The following is a 21,531-nucleotide window of genomic DNA, read 5'->3' as shown; positions in this document are numbered from 1 at the left end:
AGTGGCAAATAAACCAGTGTGGGAATTCTAATGCAAAGAGTGGTCCTGCTACTACTGCAGAAAGCTGATTCTAATCCCAGTTTTACAAGCCACGCTCCAAAATTAAACATCAACATAAAGTGCTGTGGGGAAGATTTTAATTCTTTATCTGGACTCATTTACTTGGCTCCAAATGTACAGTAAATGACAAAGTACTGCATGAGGTATAATTTTCTCTGCAAAGTTCTTTAATATCTCTACTCAGAGGAAAGTAGATCAGTACTACTGCTGCATTAACATATGGAAAAGCTGATACCTTTTCAAACACATATCCTCAAAAAGATAAGGAAGTCAGGAAGTAAAAATCAAAGCATGTTCCCAATCGTAATGGCAGGTCTCACAATAAGTGGACATGCTACACATGCAAAGATCAAGAACATGATGCACGAGTGATTCTTGTGGTTCAAGACATCTAGAGAGGTCACAGTTGACTGGAAGCTGGTGAATGTTTTCCTAATTTTCAAAGATGACCCCAGAAACTATAGGCCTGTCAGTCTCACTTAAGTACCTGGTAAAGTTACGGGGAAGATTATTGAAAAGCACTGAAAGACAATGCAGTCACTGGTCACAGCCAGCAGGACTTCATGAGAGCAAAGTCCTGCTTATCAAACCTGATTTCCTTTTAGGACAAGGTAACACATCTAGTTGATCAAGGGAAGCCAGTTGATGTAATCTTTTCAGATTTCAGTAACGTTTTCAATACCGTCTTTCCCAAGACCCTTCTGGACAGTAATGGTGCTCAGGTGTTCCTGAAGTGTTCCTCAGGTGTTCCTGAAGTGTTCCTCAGGGCTTGATAATGGGGCTGGTAATGTTTAACATCTTTGTCAGTGACATGGACAGTGAGACTGAGAGCATCCTCAGCAAGTATGCCAATGACACCAAGCTGTGTGATGCAGTTGACATGCTGGAAGGAAAGGACACCAAACTTGAGAGGTGGGTCCATGTGAACCTCATGAAGTTCAACAAGGCCAAGTGCAAGATCCTGCACCTGGGTCAAGACAATCCCAATCACAAGTATAGGCTAAGCCAAGAATGGATTGAGAGCAGCCTTGAGAACTTAGGGGTGCTGGTGGATAAGAGGTTAGACATGACCTGGCAATGTGTGCTTGCAGCCCAGAAAGCCAAACATATTCTGGGCTAGATTAAAAGAAGCGTGGCCAGAGGTTGAGGGAGGTGATTCTCTCCTTCTACTCTGCTCTTGTGAGACCCCACCTGTCCAGCTCTTGGGCCCCCAACATAAGAAGGGCATGGACTTATTGGAGTGTGTCCAGAGGACACACTGAAGATTATCAGAGGGCTGGAGCACCTTTCCTGTGAAGACAGCTTGAGAGAGTCGAAGTTGTTCAGCCTGGAGAAGAGAAGGCTCTTGGGAGACCTCTTTGTGGCCTTCCTGTGACTAAAGAGGGCCTACAGCCTGTACCTAAAGAGGGCCAGCAAGAGAGCTGGAGAGGGACTTTTCACAAGGACAAGGGGGGATAGCTTTAAATTGAAGGAGAGTAGACTTAGATGAGATATTAGAAAGAAATTTTTTACTGTGAGGATGGTCAGGCACAAAACAGGTTGCCCAGTGAAGTTGTGGATGTCCCATCCTTGGAAGAGTTCAAGGGCAGGTTGGATGGGGCTTTCAGCAACCTGGCCTAGTGGAAGGTGTCTCTGCCAATGGGAGGGGAGTTGAAACAAAATGATCTTTAAGATCCCTTCCAACTCAAACCATTTTACGATTCTTCCAACCCAAACCATTTTATGATTATATGGTTCTATGATTTCTAAGATGAAAAGTGAAACCTTATGTTTCTTAAATGTTAGCTTAAAAAAAAAGTAATTAATTTTCAACTGTTTCATATTATTTCTCTTTAGAACAGGTTCTAAGTTCAATATTAGGTACAAAGGGTGTTGTGAGAGCACAGTGGACCTGTTCAGAATGGTTATTCAAATAATGAGCTTCTGTAGAATGTCAGTAATTTAAGAGCATGCACATAAATTCCTCAAGATTTTGTATTATTATATAGAATCTGGGAACAATTATCACACTTAATTAAATACCACAGATACAAACAGCTTTGTTTAGACCTCATGAGTTTTGGACCTCATCTTCAAACTATCAACGAATAAATAAAGTCTGATTATTCACCACAAAGATTTTATACCCCTTTTTTAAAATCTGGAATAACCCCTAGAGTCAGTAAGAACAAAACTTATGTGCAGGCTCAATTACAAACACAAGGTAGTAAACAATTGGATTTTTGCAGTATTATATACTCAATTTGCATTCATTTTTCTTCATATGCATTATAGTAAAAGATTCAAGGGAAAGCAAAGCTGGATAAAGTGTGATCTAAAACTTACTGCCGAGTGAGAAATCCAGAGTCCAACTCCCAAAGATACGAGAACTTCCAGGTTGCAAGATCAGAAGTTTTTCATATAGAAAAGAATGAAATGAGTAATAGTATCTACTTTACTTGAATGTTACAAGGTTTCAGTAATAATTTTTAAACATTGAAATTATTCAGTATGTATAAATTATATCTGTTCTTTTCTCATTGTACCATTTAACTGGCACCCTAGACTTGTCTGCATGACTTATGGTTTGCTGCTTGCTAGTTTCACCATTGCATTAGAATTCAATATCATACTGAAACTATTCTTTTTTATCAAAACAATTGGCACTGACGCAAATACCTGAAGGGGACAACTACGGTGTTTTAGCCAACTATATGTAACTGAATGATTTACAAGTCATTCACAGAGATGTTGTCATTCACTGCCTACCTTCCTTTATTCCTGTGACTGGTTTTTGATGAGGTAACCAATAGTCAAACTACCTGTAGATATCGCACTGCAGACATACTTTTTCTCAACTATTAATTTTGGAGAGCTCTACCTGCTCTGGAAATCATTCCTTCTAGACTCTCTCTGCTAGATTTCTCTTTATTTCTTGAGAACTTTCTACTAATAAGCACAACAGGTATTCTGTAAACATGTTTCTAGGACAGCTATACACTGATATTTATATAACCTTACTAGATACACCAGATGGCTTAATTATAAAAACAAAATTTGCCAAATAAACATTACTGCTTGGTTTATATATACATTTTCCTGTCAATAATTTGTCTTTCCAAGCAAAACACTTTTGTGTAGGAACTAATTATATTCCTTGAAAAACAAGTAATCCTTTAACCCTGCAGCATTTGGGCCAGGATTTTAAACTACAGGATAGTGAACATAGCTAGCACATTATTTGTTATTTATGAAGACCTTCCATTTTTTAGTCACACATTGAAGCAACTTAAAACAGTAAATGATATGTGCTACATGACGGAGACAATCAACTAATTCTGCCACCATGTAATTCAGGGAAAAGCAGCAGTTAATTTCTTCTTAATCTAGTGACCACAGTGTATGGCTGCAGAATTTGTCAATTTTGTTTTGAATACATCTGACCTCTAACATTCACATACTAAATACAAACTAGTTATCAGGTTTACAAGAATGAAAGGGAACATTAACCTTTTCTCTTTTCTTTTCTTTTCTTTTCTTTTCTTTTCTTTTCTTTTCTTTTCTTTTCTTTTCTTTTCTTTTCTTTTCTTTTCTTTTCTTTTCTTTTCTTTATTACCCACAGTCTTTGATATATGGAGCTTAAACAAAATACAAATGCATCACCACAGAAGAGAATCACAAAAATAGTCCAGAGCTGGAGAAGGAGGTTCCTGAAACTTGACTTTATTTTCAGTCCCTACAATCTTTGAGTTCAACTCCCCCATCATCATGGCTTTCATCTATGTTTTTACACACCTTAGGCTATGCCTTAGTCCTATGCTTATAGGGCTTTATTAGGCAAGAATCAAATACATGGAGGAGCAGCTAGTCCAGAAAAGATGTGCATTCTCAAATTGCAATTGCATATTTGGGGGAACCCTGCTTTCTCAGACATCTCCCCATGCCATACTTCTCATTGCATTCCCTGTAGCATGGAAAGTACCCCAAAGGTGCTTTTATCTAGTAAAGTTTTTTCTAAATCACCCTCACATTCCTTTCAGTTATCATCTGGCTATTACATGAACATAAGCCTTTCTGCATCACTTGCCTTTAACTTTTATTTCATTCTAGGCATGAGGAAATTTTTAGAACTCCCTTACTGAGGCTTAGCTTGTACTAAATAAATACCACAACTAAAGGCATAGAGTCTTCATCAGAACCACGATGTGTCTTTGTGTCTGAAGACAGCAAGTGGTGTGAGTTAATTACAGCCAGTTGAATTATCTGGATGCTAAATAAAGAGAGATTACCTAGTTCAGTTCTGCTTGTGGAAAAAAAGAATTCAACTCAAAACAATAAATCCTGTTTACATGTTACTTCTCCCTACCTACCTCCCCTTCTTAAGTACTTTCAAAAATTTATTAATCTCCCTGCCTCATACACACAGTTTTGATGGAATCTGGAACGTGAATGAGAAAGGAATGGAATACAACCATCAAAGGCACAAAACAAATAGAATATGCAAAATTTTAATAGGTAATTAAAATTACTGAAGTCCCAAACAACATTTTCATAATGTTACAACACATCTGAATATGGTCTAATCATGATCTGGACCCTTGATAACACGTTCATGCCTGCATTTCAGAAGGGTACACAGGTGTACTGCCATCAAGTCATTCAGCACAGGTGAGGTTTCACCTGGTAAACAGAACCAAAGAATAATATCCTTGTTACTGTGCTTACCATACCTCTCTTCCTCTCAGTATGCTCTGCAGCAGAGTATTTCACTGTGCTGTGCTACACAGAGTGCTGGCACTGCACTGTAGCTCTGATCCAGCATCATGCTTAAATATGTACTTAATTTTAAATATCAGAGACATCACAGAATACATGAGTGCACTGTGCAGGGAGGTCCAGAGTGCAGCCTGAAGGGCAAAGAAGTCACCTGCCAGCATTGCTTACTCAAGTAAAATCTACAGGGCTGAGCTGGCATACACATTTTTATATTTAAAAGAAGAAACAGTGGTTATTCCAAATGCTCACCCCAGAGTTCACAAAGCAAATGCTGTACGTCTTCTAGCAAAGCCCACTGCTTTTGCACTAAAAGTAAAAAAAAAAAGATAAAAAAAAAAGACTGGTTCTTCTCTTCAAAGGCCTTCCTTACGCTGATTTCTGAAGGAAGACCTATGTCCCCAAATACAAGTAATGATCAGGTTCGTAGTAATCTAATTCCAATCTCAAGTGCAGGCATCTTGAAAGGACAGATTTTGGTGCTAGGAACTGTCTGGAGCTCAGATTACACACTCATCTTGATTTTAGTAGTATTATTTCTGTATACATGAGATATGTGTATAGGTCCTGTAAATGTTCACAAACTGTATTGTATAACGTGTGTTCCAGTCATGCTGCTGAGATAGGAAACATAGTCACCCACCCCCTCCCTGACCTGAATCAAGCAGAATCAGCCTAGTGGTTCTTAGTCATGTAACCACTTCTTGAGTGCAATGGGAGGAAATATATTGTGTGAATGACATCAGCACTGCAGAAAGGTTGACAAAATATTACCAAAGACATACAATTTTCAAAACTCTCAAAGATTCAGATAGACTTCCAATGAATTTACTTTGACAAATTTTCACATTGGTAAAAAATTCAGCCTACCCTAATAATTCCTGCCATTTCATCTGGAGGTAGGATTCTTCTGGCTTTTCTCTGTAAGCTTTGTAGTAACTCCTCATTAAATAATTCTCAGCCTCAGGTCTCAGCATCATATGGTCAACATTTTTGCATAGTTTTGCTTAAAACATCAAGATTATTTCACCTGCATGATTCTTAGCCCCTCTGTTTTCTTCTAAATGACCTCTTTCCAAACACATAAATGTTGCAGAACAAGGTGCTGTTCAAACCAGAGCAAAGAAACAAAGAAAAAATTTACTAAATCATGAATTAAGAATCCTCCTCAATCCATACAACTAATTAATTAATTGATTTAGCCAACAACAAAAGGAGGAAAAAAAGTTCTTACTTGAAATCCTGTGAGCCCTTTACTGACAAGATCTACTGATAAAGATTAAACATGCAGATATGAAAGTGCTGGCCACATGAGCAAAGACTTTATGAGCAGGTGATACAGTTTTTATGTAACAGGGCATCTTAGACAAAATATCTTGATGTATCTCACCCAGTGTCTTTGCAGTTCTATTTCAGCTGTAGTTTATATTTTAATATTTTCATTTAAGAAGTGATTGATAATCACCATATCTGTAGGTACCTCTCAATGTTTTTTTACGAATTAAAAAAATTGTCCTGCCTCTACCTGGAATTCGGACTATCTAAATGTTCTGGTACCTACATGTATGTGGTATGATTTCCACAGCTGTCAAGCCTTGTTATTTAAGGAAACAATGACAGCTCAGTATCGAGAACTTAAAATCTAAATCAAGACATCTAGGGGATTCTTGATCTCACTACAAACCGTGATTTAAGTGTAAGTGACTGGAAGCTTGCAAAGAAGTCATGGAATCTTAAATCATTCTGTTTAGTGACTCAGCTGGAGGCTGACATGGTAGTAGGTAAGCATCTCAGAGTATATTAAAACACACAAGAAGTGTCAGGAGGATTCTCATTTTCCAGTGCCTTACAGTCAAAAAAAAATTTAAGTCTTACAGTCACCATTTTAGGAAGAAGTGCAACTAGAGACAAAGGTTATACCATCAAACATGAAGGATTCACAGACATAGCTGTGGGCTAAAGAGGTTTCTTCTCTATATATCCAGAACATCAATTGGATTGATGAGCAGTAAACAATCATAACTCCTGCATCTTAAAACAAAACAAAACAAAAACACAGTAAGAGAAAAAAAAACAAAAATTGTTGTTTTGAGTATGTTCATGTGAACTCACTAAAAGAAGGCAAGACATTCCTTCTTTGTTCCTGAGGGAACTCTGGGTAGTTAGATCAGGTGTGCTATCTGACCCAGAGTATCTTCCCTTCTTACAGAGGCTACATCATCTATGAGACAGCAGACCCAAGAGCATAACACTGTGTTCACATTTCTTTCACTTCAACCCCCTTCCTCCCACTTACAGCCCTGTTCTAGGCATTGTTTTTCACACATGAATGTCATCAGTATTATAAAACTCTTTCTAGAAACACCGACGATTATAAAAAAGTGTCTCATTCTTCCCACACATGAAAATGGAATTAATGTGATACTCATTCTAAGACAGTAAGCCCTTCTGAGAGTCAACATACGTTGCAGCAGTTTGGGCTCAACAGCACACTAAGTTCACGTGGTTTCCAATTAATACAAATGAAATGAGCTTACTTTTGTCTGCCCACAATGTCACACATATCTATCCGATTTTAAGTATTGCAATGGATTAAGAAATCAGAAGTTTGTTGCCCCCTCTTTCTGTCAACATTTCCTAAGTATTTTTAGACTACTTTAGCTTAGGTTGAAAGCAACAATAGCAGTAATATTTTCATTCTCGGTACTAATTCAATGCTTCGTGTCAGAGGGTGCCACTGTGATGACATTAACATTGATGTTTCCCTCAATCATCAATTGATGATCCATCAACCAAAATTTCCAAGAAATGGAGAAACACAACCAAAATAACTAACCATCTTCAAAAACTTACTATGTCCAAAAACTATTTGGAAGGAAACCCAAGATTTCATTAATGTATTTATTGTTCAAAGAACTGTGGATTTATTTCTGTTACATTAGCTCACTGCAAATTATTTTCACTATCCTTGTTAGCATACAATTAATTATGCAATTGTGAAATGCTTTCTTAGAGGGATGTGGTTTTCTTTTTTAGTTTATTTCTACTGTTGAGATAATTTGTTTCCTTTAAGAGACCCCAAGAGGTTTTGTTTTCTGCCACCTACTTGGAAATATGAAGTGTCAAAAAATGACTGTTGGCTAAAATATTCATATTTTTAATAAGGCAGAATCTTAAATAATGAATTTTTTATAATTGTTATCTGCTTTTACTTGTCCACTTATTCTCTTTTCTAATAAGGATTTTTAAACCATTAATATAGAATACAAAGAATACTATAAATAAAGTTTGCATTTCTTTATCTTTGTCCAACTTAAACACAGTCAGAAGTGCAAAATATTTTCAACTGGAAAACACTTTTCTTTAGTCTCCCTCAGGCCTTTATATTTCAATAAAACATTGATGGTAATTTAGTGTTCTGTAAAAGATATTGGAGACTACCTAAATTCTTTTTTCTTTTTAATAATATAACTCTCAAATCAGGATAAAAAAAGTTCTTTTTTTTTTTTTTTTTTACATAGTTGTACTTACTAGATAGTTTTCTAGAAGATTCTTAATAATGTACTTGGGTTAATGCAGTATTTTTGCTTTTTAAAAACTTGCTAATGCATCACATATTATTAAACTCTTCCCATAGATGAAAACTAGGAATGTAAAATCAAGATCATTTACTGGTTTCAAAATACCAAAAAACACATTTAAATGCAAATAATTTACATTGCTGTAGAAGCTGCTACTTTGTGGGTTCCTCAGACCCAAAGAACAGGATCACTTCATAGTACAATGTGTTTGGTTGCTTAAGATTGGTATTAAGAATTGGCTTAAGCAAATAAGTAAAAAACTGCCCAGTTTTTAAGTGTATTTTCACATAAAATTACTTAGTCTTATGCAAGTCAGATATGGTATTTTTTCTTCTGATAGAATTTAAATGCTCTAAATCAACTTTTGGATGCACTTAACTGATTTCAGGGACTACATTAGGGCTTAAATTTTAATGCTTTGAGTCACATTAGAGTCTATTAATTAGATGCCTGAGTAACCTAAAAATGATAGCAAGGATATACCCTTGAATATCAATTTCTCTCAACATAAAGAAATGAAAAATTTTTTTGTTTGTTTGGGTTTTTTTTAGTTTGCTGAATAAAAGAAAAGAAGTTAAAACCTGAAAGTCTGAAATATACTATCACACATATAAAGGCAATTAGTAGTGTATTACACAGGAATTAAGCAAAAATGCACTTTTATGAAATGAGGACGTTACACTAATAAAAAGAGGTAATAACAAATTTAATGTAGCTTGAAAAACTAACTCTCTAGACTACAAATTTGAGTAATTCTGTAGGTAAGGGTATTCAGCATTTAGTGACACAAAACATGCTTACTTAGCTCACATTTTTCCACACTGAAATCAGTACTAATAGTTGAAACAGTTACAACTAATAGTTGCTTCTCTAACTCACTGAGGCCAAAAGAAAATCACTCGAAGTACATTTCAGCTAAGCATTCTGATATTCAATATAAGTAAAATATCAGACAAAATCTCCTATAAGTAAATATAAATCATCAAGAATTTCACACTTAATTACTCTGCTATTGGAAGAATAACATTAGGATGTGATTAGTGCAACTTAGACAAGAATCATAACCACAAAATAATTTGGGTTAGAAGGGACCTTAAAGGCCATCTCCTTCCAACCCCCCTGCCATGGTCAGAGACACCTTTCACTAGACCAGGTTGCTCAGAGCCCCATCCAGCTTGGTCTTGAACACTTCCAGGGATGGGGTAAACATCATATTTTATCTAAAGCTCTGACTAGGAGTTCTTTTTTGGAGGGAACATCTTTGTTCTCTTCCTACCCAGTACATATTATAATTAAGCCCTTTTTGGAATTTGACTCTTCAGTCAATACTTCAGCAGAAATAGAAATTTCATTCTGGTGATGGATTACTGCCGAATTCCAAATCATATTCAAGGACTCATGAAGGTGCCTGATCACACAAGCCAATAATATGGTCTCAGGGGGGATGACATAAAATGCCACGATTATGCCTGACCACCAGCACCATAAACTTAAAAATGACTTTTCAAGACAGATCTCTGAAGAAGTTTCAGAATGCATTCACACATTACACTGCCATTTATCCTCTATTTCAGTGGGAACTGGAGAAAAACAATGAGATATCTTGCTTTAGCTTGTCATGAATGTAGATGAGCATCAAGCATGGAACCATATTTCAGACCTTCCTTTAAGGCTAGTCTATATGTCTTGCTTACAGAAATATTTTTCTATTTCTACTGCAATATTACTCCAAGTATAATTCAAAGAATATTTTGTGTTTATCCATGCTTTCTACATGTCAAATTTTGTACCAGAAACCCCTAAGAGACTTCTGGACATTCTGGAGACATCTACTGTACGTGTAAGTTATCTGGCCCACAATTCACTTCTAATGTTAACTGGAAAATCAGAGTACTCCATTTATTTCTGTCTTGGGCCTATTAAGGAAAATAATGCTTTTTTAAACAATCTGGAGTGGTTGAAAACCATAAGCCAATGAAAAAGATAGCGGGTATCAAATTACATGTTAGCACTGATTTTGCAGTGTCCAGTAATACAGACCACACCTAAATTCTGCTGAAACAGGCACAGAGAGAATCTTTTGACTGGAAGTAGCAGTTGTAAACATAGGTATTTCGGTTACAATAAGATAAAGGCAAAGAGAGCGAAACTAAATTAAAGATTCACATAGAAAAGTACTGCTTAATAACACAACACTGTAGATACATTTTTCTCTATTCCTTTCATCAGTGTTAGGCCAAACTCCCATCGATCTCCCAGTTATTATTAGATAAAACATTCATCTGCCTTTTCACCACTTACAGCCAGAGACATCACCTTAAATAAGCTGGAATTGAACATGACACTTAATGTCAAACTCAGCACTGCTAATGCAATTACGATTGTGTCCAGAACAACCTGTAGCATGACCCTCTTTTTGATGTATGTGAGCTGTATATCCTTTTTTCCATCCTGTTCAATATTCCTCACTCAGAAATTCTATACAGCTAATACTGAATATCCTTGTTTCCTCCATTTCATCTCCAAAGTAAACTGTTAGTGCCATTTCTTCAACATTACTATCTCTTCCTCCATTACTATCTCTTCCTCTAGCACTTGACAGCAATAGACTCACATCTGCAATCTTACATGAGAATGTAACAGTCAGTCAATCTTTTTTCATGTGGTCAATGAGCGTAGTTGTTAGGTTTTTTTAATTTACGAGAGGAAATAAAGAAATTTTATTCCTTCCTCATGAATTCTTAAAAAATTATGAACACACTTTTGTCTAGCAATGGCAGATAGGATCCATACAGTAGATGAGTTACATCAATGCAGGGAAAAGTAAGTAGAAGACACTGAATTGTAACAATTTCTCTTTCACTGGACACATAAATAAGCCTTTTTGAAAGGCTTATTGACAGAGAATTTGTATCAAATTCTGAACTTATAATCCACTCCACTGCGGATGATAATGAAAGGAAAGTTCAAAGCATGCTGTTGAAAGCCTGTCAGAAAAGCCGCTTTTGTGTTACCTGGATTACTTATACCTCACCATTCTTAAATATTGGTGTCCTGGAATTATTTTTTTTTTTTTTTTTACTATTTATACATCTACATAATGATGGAGTTCAAAGAAACCCATTAGAGTTCATTAAAAATAAGACTGACTCTGGAGAGAAGAAATAGTTCCCACTCCCATTTCCAAGAAACAACTGCAAGACAGAAAACAAGAAAAACAGCTTGAAAATTTTTACAGACTGTACATAGAAAGATGAGGTAGAGGTCATCAATGTCAGTGATGCTGTTGTTTTATAGTTAAAAAAAGGTGAAAAATCTCTCTTGACATACCAACTTGGCTTGTTGTGACAAGGACAGTATTCATCATGAGGATGTGATAATAGTTGGGGTGTCTGGATGTCATTTCTTCACGCAAGGAATACTTCAGATGGTTCTGTTGAAATGAGTATAAAAGCCTCAAGAAATATAGGTAGTCATTGCAAATAGTCCTTTTTATTATTTTCTGTTATTCTAGAAAAAGAATCTTGGTAAATGTAGTTTACAGACAGAAAGCAAATTGCTGAAAATATACATGTGCTTTGGCCAATAGGAACATACACTCATAAACCTGATGAAACAATTCTCACTTACAGGTGGTAGGAAAGAAGTAGCCAGTACTTTCAATAATAACTTAAAACTTTACAGGGGGATTATTTTCACCCTACTTAAATACCATTTAGGGCCTAATCTCTGATTTACCACTGTGTTTGCCTTTGAAATTAAACAGATTTCACTTTATTCTCTCAGGTTCAGATGTCCCATGAAAGAGCAAAAAGAAATTTGATTAATCAAGATAATGTATTAAATCCACCAAGGACAGAATGTTACTCTTATACAACTATTTTGGTGGTTTATATTGTCAAAATTAACCACCAAGGGCTTTAAACAGAAAAATCAATAGCTACAGCAAAATCCCACCATGGCTATGATATTGTTTATCTTGCTGTAGGTTAAAAACTTGAAGGGATAATGCAGTGAGGTTGAAGAAAAATGGCGGGGTTTTTTTCCTTTACCATTGTCAGCAATGCTGGGCGGATAACTTAGAATAGAAAGGATGAGAATCAGTTTTTCCTAATTATAATTATAATACTGAATTTGTCTGGACTACAGTGGAAGCCAAACCTCTGACTAAGAATACCTCTTCCATCGTGGTTCACAGGGGCACCACAGAGAAACCTACAGCACCAAATTTGATCTTCAACCTAATAAAAAATATGATGGATATTGCTTACTGGAGTCTTTATCTTGCCCCAGAGGAGAGGTCAAAACTTTTTAAAATCGTGAAATAAACCATGAAAGCTACCATAATTGATGGTGCACTAAAGCTTACATCTAAGCTTACCAAGGAATCAAGCAGGAAGCTTGAGTTCCAGTAACTTCAATTAAGGGAGATTCTGACTTTTGTGAAAGCTAGGGACAACAACTTGTCCTCTTATTTGTGTTTTCTGTTTTTCACCAGCACCTTATTTGTTTCCTCAATTTAAGACAACTCTTGTTACTCTTCAAGAAGCTCACTTGTAAACACTCTGTTTTGCCCTTAGTCACAACAAATTATTGAATATATTTGTTGGATAATTTGGTCCAGTTCAGTGAACTACAGTACTTTCTTGAAGACCACTGGTTTGAAGCAATTTTTTTCTCACTTTTCCCAATTCTTTATTTATTCTGTGTGTCACAAAGTTTCCCTCAAGTTAGTTTGTTTTACCCTTTTCTTAAATCCCTTATCTACAATCCTTCAAACATTATTGCTAAACATACCACTAGCTATAAATTCTAGAGCTGTGGTTTTTTAACAATACCCTAAAAGTGCTTTATAATATTATTTTATTTACAAGTTATGGTGGAGGAAGACTACAAGAAAGCTAGAGAGGGACTTTTTACAAGGGCATGTAGTGATAGTGATAGGACAAGGAGGAATGACTGTAAAGTGAAAGACAGCAGATTTAGATTAGATATGAGGAAAAATTCTTTACTGGGAGGGTGGTGAGGCACTGGAACAGGTTGCCCAGAGAAGCTGTGGATGGCCCATCCCTGGAAGTCTTCAAGACCAAGTTTTGAACAACCTGATGTAGTGGAAGGTGTCCTTGCCCATGGTAGGGAGAATGGAACTAGATGATCTTTAAAAGGTCCCTTACAAACCAAACCATTCTATGATTCTATTATTCTAAGATTCTAAATAAAGCAGCAGTGCAAACCTATGGTATACATGAATTCTGAATGCTTGCATATGAAGAACCAGTATTAGAATAAATTGTGTCACTGGAACCTAGCCACAGCAAACCATGACACCTGTCAGAAAAGTTACGCTGGAAAATGGTCATTTCAGGAGCTCTTTTTAAGCAGCCTCAATGCTCAAGACAACAACACTTCCTCTCCCCCCATGAGAGATGGAGAAAATGAGATGTCAGCAATCAACACAGTCAATACAGATTCGGTGCAGCATCTGACAGCATTTATGTTAATAGCACTTTCTTGTCCTATGATCCAAAAAAATATGCTGTCAAAGCTCCACATGAAACTGGGACATCTCACTATGGTTGTCTCATCTTCAGATAAGAATCTCCTGACAAAAATGTGCACTACAGAAAACATACAGTTAAGATTTCTTGTTTACCATTAAATTCAATTTTTGCAGAATCTATGATCCAAACTTAAGTCAGAGTAAAGAATAGTTTGCTGCAACTTTTTTGAGCCAATTGAACATATGATGTTCTATTAAAATTTCATAACAGCTGATCATAAGGCGTTTAAGGTTTCATCCCATTTTGTGTCTCTGAGCATTAAACGTATTTCTAGCCTCCTAAAAAAGTTCTACCAAGATAAGTTTATATTTCATGAAAGATATTTTAAGCCAACATCAAAGGATGAACAGACAAGGAAAATATTTCCACTTACTTCAAAACCTTTGCCATACTTAATAAATTAATAAATGCCATATTTAGATGTCCAAATTATTGCAGAATTATTTCTGCTTAGCTTGTACACCTCTACCACGTTCTTTTTTGCCAGGACGCAGATTGCTATGGGGTCAGTCAACACACTAATGTCTCCATTATGTTCAATACAGGAAGCATGGTGAGTTATGTTAAACAATTCCTCTATGATGAGTGACTTTAAATCTACAGTACATTCTTAGAAGGAAAGAGGATGGACATGAGAAGATCTTGTAATTTTTTTCTTAGTTGGACAGTATATTAATTTGGCAGGAGAGAAGGGGTGTATTCATGTGGAAGTCAGCTGTTAATTTTTAATTGGAAAAAAACCACAAATGTTTGAAAACCATAAGTATTTTTCAGATTGAGATTATAAATGGTTCTTATTTTGAAATTATTTTCTGTAGAAGTTTGTCTAGATTTAAGTTCTGAAAATATAAGAAACTTTTGGGAAACAAAGTCAAGGCTATTTTTACTTTGATTTTCTGTTTGCAAAGATGGCCAAAAGCAGGACTACTAAGTAATTCTGATCTGCAATTTTATTTAGATGCTATACGCTGCAAAGTGCAGACCCTTTTATTGTCAGAATTTCCTACAAGAACATTGTGTCATACACTTAAAATACCAAATCAGTGTTTTACACAAACACTTGAAAGTTGTTTTAAATTTGTACATCAGGATATCACTATGCCTAAATTATGTCATGTACTTTTTGTATAATCTATAGCTAAATGAATGCATTTATGTTTGCTAACCCTGTAACAGGTAGCTGCTTCACTTTCCAGACCCAAGTGGCCATTTCTTTCCCTTGGGTTTCAGTCCACCTCCTTAAAAAGTACTAGATCATCTTGTTACAGAGGAACTGCAAGAACTGAATGAGAATACTTTTTTCCCTACTAATATATTACTTTCCTTATTTCAAAAGAATTTTAAACACACAGTCAAGAATTTCTCAACAGGTTCAGCTAAGGCTAGGTAAAATATTTAATTTTGCAGTCTTGATCTTATTTTTTTTATTTTCTTAAGCTAAATTTACCAGTATTTCAAACTAAAAAACTGCTATTAAAAAAAAAATATTATTTTGAAACATGACATTTCAACACTTGTAGAAATTTTCTCCTTTCCACTTTATATGTTGTTTCAAGTTGATTGATTCATCAAAACTACTTCTACTGTGAATAATTTAGTTTCAGGAAATAAACAGTTTTGGCAGAGATTCAAAATTAGAGTAATTTTCTGCTTTTAAGAATAAACTTTTCTCCTCTGAGAAAATAATATACAGAACCTGCTTGCCCATATGAAGCCAGCAAGATCAGGGATTGTTTCTTAGGATAGAAATACTATTTTAGAAATCTCCATGCACTGTATGAAGAACGAAGATTAAACTCTCACACTAGCCCATACTGCAGATAGCCACACTCAAGAACTGTTCTAAAGTTTTAAGTGATTTTGAAACTTAGAATGCATAGACACAAGATTATGAGGGAGTTTTTAGCATTTGAGAGAGTACAGACACCATGCTTAGCAATAAAAGGAGTGCTGCATCTGCAAAACTGCTCCGTACCACCTGCACTTTGAGAATATCAGAGCCTGTTTTTAGAAATTAAAGCATAGCTTGGTCTTTATTACACTCTTTTGTGGTTTCCAGATAACTTAGCCACCTGTGTAACTGACAACTGACAGTATCCATGATGTCTGTGTCTACTGAGCAAATGGACTGAGACAACCTGTTAGAATATATTCTGTCAGTTATTCAACTAGAATAGATTTATGCTAGTGACTAAAAAAATAGTCACTTTTGCAATTCCCTGAGACACTAATCCCTATTATTATGCTATTCTGAATGCTATCTCACAGTAGGATTCTGAATAAATAGAGTAGCATTCCTTACTAGACTAATCTTTTCATTATAAATCAAGCTTCTAGAAGCATAAAGGTTTTGTGTATGTCTGCCTTTCATCTGAGTTTTACCTTAAAATATAAGAGATCAGGACGTAGGCTAAAGAATTTCTTTTCAGGTTTATGTAACTAAATTAGCCAACTTTACTCCATGTAAATTCCCAGTGATTGCTGAACCACTCACTAATGAATATAAGTAACTACAGCGACAAGTTGTATGAGTCTCGACTGTCTGCTTTGGCAGGCAGCAGCAACATGGCCAAAGGTAGCATTAACTACTGTTTTACTCTTTCATCCTAAGAGGAAAGATCTTTCAAAAATGCCATGTTCTTTCATATATTAATGACTTCCTTCTGCTGCACACAATTACAAATTATGATAGGTTGTCATACAGCAATAAAGCAGTAGAGATGCTACATGTCAGTAGTGTGGAATCTATTTCTCAAGTTGATAATTTATATATAATACGAAATACAATGACACAATAAATTTACAAACATCATATATGGTTGGACCAGGAAGTAGAAGGTATTGCAAAGTTATGTCCAGTTGTTTCTTTTATTTCTTTGTACCTTAGCTTTACTAGGCTTTGAAGTTAAAAAAAGAGAAAGAAAAATACTTCCTGTACAAGAGTACACAACCTTGGGAGTTGTTTAAACATAAGAAAGTTATTAAGTTTTAAAATCATTAATATACAGAATAGAAAAGCTGTCTTTTACTAGAGAAGAGCAAAGCATGAAAATAGTTAAAAAGATACTTCATTTCCAGTAAGATTTGTCAGGGTCTGTGAGATCAGATATCATTCAGCTCTGCCATGAAGACAAGCAGAGAGAGAGTAAAGCCTGGAAGCGTCTCTTTAGAAGGTTAGTCTAAGGTCCTCATATAAAGGGTAAGATACCTACAGGCAAATAGAGTATGAGGTAGTTGTTTAAGATATGCTTTTTCAAAATATTTTCATATTAAACAAATATAGCTTTGTCTTGAAAAAAAAAATTTTATTATGGACTATCATGGTCATAATTCCAGGGAGTAGAGAGTTATATAGTGAGAACTCAAATTAGACCTGCTGAATGATTTAAGCTGAAAAACACAACTGCATTCTGTGAACTGTTTCCATCACACAGAGCAGATATCATCAGAGTGCTGAACCTGAGATCTATATAGATATAATGACAATATCTATTCAAGATTGTATCTGGCCTATGAATTTAGCAATCCCAGGAAAAACTAAGTGAAATAATTCTGTATGATTCTATGCATTCACTACATGGCTGCTGAACCCATCATGAATGAAATGAAGGCAAAAAAAAGAAAGGCCTCAGGACTCCTCCTTTTTACATACTTTTCTCAATTTTCTGTCACATCAACTGTCCTTTGTTTTGGGTTTAGATTATTGCATTGGCTTTGAGCAGCCAATAAGATAGCTCATTTAAAAAATCAAAGAAGGAACCAAACACATCTGTATTTATTTGCCTGAACTAGATTGAAGTAGTTTAATTTCTGTTGGTTTTTTTTCACCTCAACTCAGTGTATTTATAAACCAACACTAATCTTGCACAGAAATGGTCTCTGACAGTTTTACACTGCTTTTTTGGGAGAAGGATAGGATACAAAAGGCCATTGTCTCAATAGAGCCCTCAGATTTCATTAGTGAAAAAGAAAGGTATGTATAAAGAGCTGCCCTTACATAAACTTAGTAAATCATTTGAAATTATGGTTTATGTTGGGAGCAGTAACTTTCCAAATCCAGAGGCTGGACTGCAAAAATACAATAGATGATCTGGATCCATGTGGAGAGTGTTTACTGTTTACATTTCAGTTTTTCTGCACCAGAGGCACAAGACAGATACAGGGAAAAAACAGCAACTTTGCCATCCCACATGTCTTTGCAATCAGCCTTATCATCGATTTACTCATAATTTCTTTGTAAACTTCTTCAGAAATCATTTACCCATTTTGGCAAGCATGCCTTCAAGTGTAACATATACAATCTGAATATATAATAATATTTTAATTCTAAAACCAGGGCAAGAATTTTCTACTTGTGCTTCTATTCATATAGATCAGAAACACACAGACCTTGAAGCCACTGCTGAACTGAATCAACTTGCACAAAGCTTTTATGCCAGTATGAACCATAAAATTATTGTTTAAATAAGTTCGATGTCATTGAAGTGCACGATGACAAGTGTTTTAATTTTCTTTAGGTGCCACATGTTTGCTTTGTAAATTACTATCATCTCAGATAGTAAGATCTAAGCCTAACACTGATCTTTGTGTTAGGCTTAAGTGAATATTTTGTAAATAAATCTCGTCAATAAAGATTTTAATAATAATAAAGATCTTTTTGATAACAATTCTGAAAAACTCCAAATGCATCAGACCACAATATTTTTATTCAGTTCTGATTAAATCAATGTCATATGCACAAGCTAAATCATTTTGATATGAAAGAAGATTTTGGGAGTGTAAACCTTGTATTAAAAAGTATAGTCACACAGAACTAGTTATATTACTTTCAAGTAAGTAAAAAAAAAAAAACCCCAAAACCAAGAAAAAAAAAGGAAAAATGCTTCAGAAAAACAATGAACAAGAAATATAAATATTAGTTTTTCTTTGGATGAGGAAAAAAGTAACAATTACAAAATAAATTTCTTCCTAGGATGGTATTGATATCTTGAGAAATCTGTGTTTCTTCCTGCAAACAAATAATGTTGAAGCTTAAACAAAACCACTGACCACTGCACACAGTAAGTCTCCCAAGGCAGCCAATATTTCAGATCAATCTACTGATAATTTTTATGGAATATATCACAGTCATGAATATATTTTTAAGTTATAATATTATTATTTTATATTTTGAAAAAGAACACTGACATTAATTTCTGGGTGGTCCTTTGGTTTTATCTGAGTTGTGTAGTGTCTTTTAAGATTGAATTAATATGACAAAATAAAATTTTAGTTTTCTTGTTTAACCCTCATTTAAAAAGATAATAAATTGCCTCTTACATGTTATTTGTTCTTATCAAGGTCACACTTAAAAAAATACCACACCAATAAAACAAATTGAACAGTGATACTCTAATGATAAAAATTTCTACTGGCTATTACGCAATTAGAGAAAACAAGAAAATTAAACAAATCAGAGTGTAAGAAGAACAAATATATGCAGATATTCTAGGAATTTACTTGCAGATAAAACTGCCCTGATAACACTTTCAGGAATGCTCAATTACTGTAAGCTGAGTACTCAGCACTTCAAAGTTACTCAGTTTTCTAGGAAAAGCCTGTTTCAGTGAGGTCCTATAGTCAGTGTAAATAAGGAACTCAAAACATTTCAATGGAGCTATTCTGACTTCTTTCATGAGAGCAGAATGATGTCCCAATATTTAATGGGAAGCTCAGTACTACTTTGCATGGAGATGCAGCCTATTTCGCTATGGAGAGACTGTTGAATTCCCAGTAAAGAACTGAGCCAAAAATTCCAGAATTGTCTAAATATTGCAACATCTTTTGAAGTACTGCACTCCAATGTGTTATCTACCTTCAGCAAATGTCCTCTCATCTTCAAATTGTATCTGTCAAAGTATTATTGAGAGTGGAAGGGACTCTGGAGACCACCAGTCAAACACCCCCATGTTTGACTCTCTCTATATATACACACAGATATAAAATCACACATGCATATATATATATATATATGCATATATATATATATATATAAAGTTTTCCATAGTTCCTAGTTGTGTACCTCAGAGAAAATGTTATTTGTTATTTAGTTGTAGAGAAAAAAATCCAACCCTCCTTTTCTCTTAAGAAAACATACGGAAGGTTTGAGGACACAATGTTTTTTTTCAGGAAAATCTCAGCAAAGATGTGCAATTGCCCATTAACTGCTGAGCATATAGCTCTGAAACCTTTCCTCAGCTTCTCATCCTCTTTTAAAAGGCATTGCACTTGAAATCCATGTTGCTCTGCCTTAACTGGTTCAGAAGAGACAAATTCCTCTGCAGCCAATAAAGTTATTTTAGTTTCTATACCTGTACAGTGGAAATATAAATACCTACTCTGTAATAGTTATGCAGCTTAGTTACTCATGGAATATTTGAATGCCGAGGTGACAAACCAGTAACCTAAAAGAATAGTTCAACTATTTCTTTAATTGTAACTGCTTACTTAACATCTCAATTTCTTAATAGGAGATATTCTACTGTGTTTTGATTCTCAAAGAAGCTATGGAACCTGCTCTAGAATAAGCAGACATGGATAACTACATGTTTTATTGTACTACTATACTACTACTTTACTCTTACTTTTTACCTTGGTTTAGGTTTCTCAGAACCTTGACAGATATTTTGTCTTATACATGTAGATTTTCCCCAGTATTTTTAGAAAACGCTATGCAAGAGAAGTATTGTTGGCATTAAAACCACCTGAGACTCATGTTTTACACATGTATATATAGATAATCTTATCATAAGTAAAGTTAGACCCCTACACTGTTGCAGGTCCAACTTATAAAACCATTAAAATGCTCCTCAGGGAATATTAATTTTAATGCAAGTGTACTCACAAACATATACAGCTTTTGCAGTCTTGGAGATGTCTGAACATCTCACACCCAGAGTTTTGTCAGCATGCTGTATCACATCATTCATCACAGATACATAAAGCTACTAAGACAACTAAAGAAAAAGGCACCAGGAGCATTGCTTGAGGGTGTGCATTTACTAGCTCAAGCTTTTTGCTTGTTCACTGAACTCATACACCTTTCATGGTTGATTTGTTTGGACAACTATCTATGGAAATTAAAAGAAAATGTAGGAAAAAACAATCAGGCTTTGTAGGAGACAAATAGACAAGACACCTACTGTGTCTTCAGCCACTTATTCCACCAGAACAGCTTTAAGGTTCATTCTTTTCTTTCTTTCCTGAATTTCAATTTAGACAATTCCATTCTAAATAATACATCTTTATCTATTAAGCAAATTCCCCTAATACTCATACACATTTACATTACTGTTCGGAAAGTCTGTGCATCATCTAAGGTGGTATTTCTCGTTATTTTCAGAGCTGAATCTAATATGTGGCTGTATTTTCCTATTTTCTATTTCTGCAATACTTGTTTGACTGTGGTATGACAGTCTCTAAATGAAAGATTATTGCTTCTGCTAAGGAAATGGATTGCCTTACTTCTAACGGTTCTGATAGAGTGCTGAGTGGTTTTGGTAGTCAGACTGTTGAGGACTCATTAAATAAAAATGCTA

The 21,531-nt window shown here is 35.1% G+C and overlaps 1 protein-coding gene across 4 annotated transcripts in view; it reads right to left on the bottom strand.

Moving 5' to 3' along the window:
• LRRC4C (leucine rich repeat containing 4C) overlaps positions 1–21,531 on the bottom strand; it is a 493,056-nt gene that overhangs the window by 153,860 nt on the left and 317,665 nt on the right. The window lies entirely within an intron of this gene.

The sequence above is a fragment of the Corapipo altera genome, unplaced genomic scaffold, assembly GCF_003945725.1.
Source record: "Corapipo altera isolate COAL_440 unplaced genomic scaffold, ASM394572v1 23b, whole genome shotgun sequence".
Classification (NCBI taxonomy): domain Eukaryota; kingdom Metazoa; phylum Chordata; class Aves; order Passeriformes; family Pipridae; genus Corapipo; species Corapipo altera.
This window is presented reverse-complemented; position numbering and strand designations above follow the sequence as displayed.